Genomic DNA, 6,000 nt, shown 5'->3' with positions numbered 1-6,000 from the left:
GGGAGGGAAGGAGGGAGGGAGGGAGATAGAAAGAGAGAGAAAGAGAGAGAGAGAGAGAGAGAGAGAGAGAGAGAGAGAGAGAGAGAAGTCACTCTCGAGGACACATTATTAGCATGAATTCTCAGTACACCAGCAATCATTTCAAATCCCCACAAGAGAGAAGGCAAGGAAATAAAGGATGGAGTTTTATCTCAAGCCACGCAGGGACGAGGGAAAGGTTCTCCACAGGCTTAGAGTCTGGCAGGCATTGTAAGCTGGAGGTAAGGACTTGTATTTATTTAGAGGCAAACCTCCAATTTTACTAGTTAATATAAAGTATGAATGGAAAGAAGTATTTGTATTCTGTGACAAGCAATGTGCCCTGCACTCTGAAGAGGGCAATAGGGTTATAGATAAACTGTGTTGTGGGCAACAAGTCAAATAATCAATACCTGCTGTGAAAACTAAAATGCATCTAGAGAGCTTAGCAGGGACTCTAAAGGAGGACTCTGGAAAGACAGACAGAAAATCTGGAAGGTGCACTGATAAGGTGACAAAAGCTTTGCCACAAAACCTGATGACCTGAGTTTGATCCTGGGTACAGGACTCTTGAAAGAATTCCCCTGATCTCTACAGGTATACGATAACTTTCCTTGCTCACACAACAAGTGAGAAATTGGAATGTAAGGAAATCCCTTGCCCCAAATGAGGAGAAGACTTGAATAACCTAAATGGAAATACAAAAGATGCTTAACACACTTATAGGCTGTACAATTAAATAACTCTTTTGTTAACATCAATACAAAATAACGTTAAATTTTGCAGTCTCTCTCTCTCTCTCTCTCTCTCTCTCTCTTTTTTTTTTTGGTGAAGATAAAGTAGAAATGCCTCAGATCCCTAAACTACTGATGAGAGCATAGTGACCACAAAATTTACCCACTGAATATCTGAAAAACTAAGAATCAGAAGTCTCTTGTCTGTAACAGAGAATTGGGGTAAGGGGCATGTCTTTACACTCTGATCATATTTTGTTAAGGAAGAAGACTGATAGAATACTAATAAAATGAATCAGTCATCCAGGAAGTTGATCCATTAAATGTTTTATATAAAAGTAAATGACAATTGTCATTTGACAATTATATGACATCATAGCATTGTGCCATAGACAGAATGAGTTTCCTCCAACCACTTCTCTTTTATCTGCAAAGACCCTTGACCTGACCAACTACCTTAGCCCTCTGTATTGAATCAGATAATGATTAGAATGGAAGCATTTTCTCTGGCCCAATGGAATGGTGACAATTTGTGATAAAATGATGAGGAATATGTCTGACGTATCCTAGTTTGAAGACTGAGGATGCTTACTCGGAGGAGGACAGGATAACACGAAAAACAAACAAACCAAAAATTAAGGAATAAACAAGAAACCAAGGAGAGAATGTAGCTGAGAAGGTGGGCGAACAAATAAAAATAACTGTTTCTACCTCTAAGTTAAATGATCAATGCTACTTGGACAATTCCATTCTCTTGTGCTCAGCTTCTACCGTTCACGTTTACTGAATTATGATTCCTTATTGTTTACCATCATCTGTATATTTATTTCATGGTCAATATAAAAAAGGGTTCTGTATACCAAGGAACAAGTGATAAACAACTTAATGAGCATTAAAGTTATACGTGTGAGTATAGCACATGGTCTTTCTGGGGAACGTTCAGTCTACATGATAAACTACATATATTAATATGTAACTTAAATATGTCTCTCATAGTGGAATGTTTGCAGGGTCGAATCAAATCCACACTAAAATAAAACTAAAAGATGAAGACAAAGAAGTCTTAGAAGAGATGAAGTCCTAGAAGTTGAACAAAAAGGATGGTATATTTCATGTGGATAAGTAGATACACACAAGAATATAATAATATGATAACACAGGGAAAGTACTTGATATTATTGGGGAAAATGTAACATAATAGATAATATAACATATAATATAGCATAAGATGGTAGGGAGATAAACTGGTACCAGATGATGGAATGATGTTTCTCTACTTGGAGGAGTCAGCTTGTACTTGACTTCCATTTGTCATATAGCCTTAAACTGAATGTAAAAACAGCTTACAAGAAGTCTGGGAAATGTAGTCTGCAATTAAGCAGTCTAGTAAGGGACTGGTAGTTAGTGAGGGAAAACTGGAATGTGACATCATTTTGTCCTATTGACAATTGGCAGCTATCAAAGAATATGAAACAGGGAATGTCACAACTATGCTCCAAACCCAGGGAAAGTATTTGTGTAGAAATATACATGACTTTGAGGTAAAGAATAATGGGTTGTGGGTATAATCTAACTGCATAACTGAAGTTCTGACAGAGTTCTGCTTCATTTGTCTGCTCGGGTTCATTCAAGTATAAAAATACGGTAACCCATTGTATGCCTTGTTGACAAAAGTTTACTCTGGCTGTAATGTCTCCATTTTAAATTATTTTCACAAAATCAATCTGTTAGGATTCAGGCATTATGGTGGCCCTTGTCACCTGGCAGGATGAAGCCAGGCAGTTCTCTGGCTAACCCAGGCTCCTATGGCTGCTTTGTCACTACATAGTCTATGTGCAGGTACAAAGGTCCCTTTAAGAGCCAAGCTCTGTCCACTCCTACCCACTTTCCCACCACTCTTCTGAAAAGGCTGGTTGGTTCTTGACTCTTCTTCCTCTTCCTCTCTAAATTTCTCTTTCTCCATTCCCTCCCCTTTACCCTCTCTCAAACTCCTCACTGAATGCTTGCCTGCATGGGATATTTGTCTCCCACCTGCTGTGAGATCTCTCACTTTCACCCACCAAGTTCTCTCTAGCTCCTTTTATAACAAAATCGCCCTGCACATTATCTATACAAGTTCCAGGCAAAAGAATAGCTTCAACAAAACCTTGGACAAACTGTGAGAATAGCTGCTATCAAAACCTGAAGATCTTATAGTCTGCTATTAAGGCTGATGAGAAAGAAGGCAGAGTAGAAGCGAGGTTACAGATTACAGTCTCTTAAACGGTGCTAAAATCTTGGATTGTTCCCAGACAACATAAAGTATCAAGGCAGAAAAACAGGACATTGACACCGTGAACACTGTTATCAAAAGATACCTAAAGTCTAGATTCTAGACAAAGGGCTTGAATTGGATCAGAGGTTAGAAAGGTGACGCTAGCAGCTGAATGACAAAGTAAAAAAGCCGCTAGCCTGGAAGCTGATGATCAGAGCTAGAGTACCAATGATACAACAATCTGTGTAAAGTCCATAAACTGAAAAGGCCCTGTGTGTGTGATTGGTAATCCAGGTGAGAAGGAGGGTAAAGGTTTCGTGAAGAAGGCAGATGCTGTGAACTGACTCAGGCCGGCAGAAGGATGCTCATCAGAATCCTGTGCAAAGGGAGTAGTTGAGGAGGGTTGAGCCAAGGGTACTGTTCTAAGGACAGGCTCTGAAGGGCCATATATCAAGAGCACCTTGTCCTTTTAGTCCTACTGCTAAAAGGTGATGAAATCTGACCCATAAAACATTCCTGGGGTCTCTTTGAACTGAGACACTGGAGGACTTTACTTACTATGAATAAGAAATCACTTCTAGCATGTAGGTTTCGACAGATGGTGTCCTCTTGCTTTTCAAACACGTATTCACAGACGCACACATATAGACAGATACACAGGCACACTCAGACATACAAATACACACACATATACAGAGACACACACTAACATATACACACACACACTTTTAAAGTTTATAACTTATTAATTATAAATAAAGTAGAAAAGTCAAGAGACAGCAATCTCTAATACTGTATTATTTTAGTTAAGCATCTAATTATATCTACACTTTGTGTATTCATGGTGCTCACTGAGGCAGTCCTAGACACTGTAGTGGCAAGAAATGTAAGTTTCAACTATCATTTAGTTAAAAACCATTACATGCCAAACCCGAGAATGGTGCTAAATAGTTTGTTCTAACTTCAATTCTAGATCATGAATAAGATGCTCCCCCTACCACCACATTAGGTCACATGGGAGACTTGGGCCCTGTACATTTTCTACCATTAACTAGCTTATCAGAGACTTTAAAATAACAAAGAGAAATGAAAAGAAATCTGGCTTCTAAATTTTACATCACAAATTATTTTGACATTTAGAATAAAAAAGTTTACATACAAATCTCATTTTGCAATGCTTCAAATGTTTGAAGACTCTTTTACTGCTACCCCATGCTAAACTCTAGCTTGCAGGTTAAATGCTCAGGGATAATTTTAATATTTCCTGATTGATCATGAATTCCTGACAACTGACCATTTTATGTACTATATGTAACTGTGAGCATCATATTTTTGTTAATGTTGTTTTCTAAATCGTATAAACAAAACCAGTATTTCAGTTGTGATCAGAACGAGAATCACTCAAGGAATTCTTTAGGACTGTCATCTGGGCAGCATGACAAATCAAACATTTTGTTAGGCCCATAAACTGTGGAGTACGTAAAGTTAGGATACAGTATAAGGATATTCCTAAAAATGTTAACTCAATGTTCAGTTAAATGTCTAAGAAAAGAGAACTGAAATAATCGTGGGACTCTGGAATTGGCTCAGATGATAAAGTGCTTGCGGTGCAAGGATGTGCTCCTGAATTCAGAACCCTGCACATCCATGTAAACCTGCTCTTTGGTAGGTGGTGTACACCAGTACCATCAGTCCTGGGTGTATATAGATAGGAGGATATCTGGAGCTCACTGGCTCAGTCTAGCCAATCAGGGAGCTCCAGGTTCAAGGAGAGAGCCAGTCTCAAAATGTAAGTGGGAGAGCAATAGAAGAAGAGAGCCAAAATTGACCTAGGGCTCTACAGCACATCACACACACACACACACACACACACACACACACACACACACACAGACAGACAATAATCAGTTTTTTTTTAAATTTTAGATAATTTATTTAATATATTTGCAATACAATAGTGCATACCACAAAATTATTTTTTTTATTTTTTTTCCTAATAACTCATCTTCTAGATGAGTCAAGCATGGTGACTCCAAGTGTCTCAGAACTTCATCAGCAGAGAGAGGCCATGGACAGGGAAGAAGGGATGTACTTGTGGAAGCATGCCAAAGAAAGCATATTCCAGACACTGATGCAGGCAGACCGGAGTTAGCTTTGAACTGGTGAATGCTGATGGCAAAATCTCTACTTGGTGGTTAGTGGCTTCTGGATGATGAAACTTCAAGTTTGATTAAGTTTCCATTTGCCTGTAATTTGCTTATATAGGGACTCAAGGCACTGGAGCCATGTCAGCTTACTAGGCTTCCAAATGAATGAATGAATAAATGAATGAATGAATGAATAAAACATCTTTAATGTGGCCAAATAAATGACAAAAAAGAAAATTATAAATACAACTGCCCATCCTCACTGCTTTTTAACTGGACAGAAATGAATCCTCTGCCCTTTGCGTATAAAAAGAAAACATCAGGTGTTCAAAGGACCTCTCTCTGGTGCAGGTGCCTCCAACCTCCAGACTTTTTTCATTGAAAATCCTGTGTGCCTTTGCAATCTCTTTGTGTGTATGTATACTTGATTTGAGCAGTCAGAAATTTTTTTCAGATCTCCCTTCTTGTTTCCCTGATTTGTCCATTCACCTTGATGACCACGATACACGCCGAAGTTCATATCTGGATTTTTTCTACCCCTTGCTTGTTTGTTGTGACTTAGGTCTCTCTCCATTCCCATGTCTGATTACCAGATGGGAAGGCAAAGTCAAGTTGTTTAATACACATTCTCTAAACCAGTCTGTGTGCTTTCTCACGGTCTGAGTTGCAAGCCCTTGTGGATGATGGGCCTCTCATCTGGCCAGCCCCATGGGCATTGGGCTGACTCTTCAGAAAATCATTTTATTCCAGGAGCAATCCCCAATCTGCTGGGTGCTCTTGACTGTGGGCTCTCCCACCTGCGCCTTCCTTCATCCTGAAATCACCTTCTCTACCTTGAGGCAGTATT

The sequence above is a fragment of the Alexandromys fortis genome, unplaced genomic scaffold, assembly GCF_014885135.2.
Source record: "Alexandromys fortis isolate MF-2015 unplaced genomic scaffold, M_Fortis_MF-2015_v1.1 scaffold_4, whole genome shotgun sequence".
NCBI lineage: Eukaryota > Metazoa > Chordata > Mammalia > Rodentia > Cricetidae > Alexandromys > Alexandromys fortis.
This window is presented reverse-complemented; position numbering follows the sequence as displayed.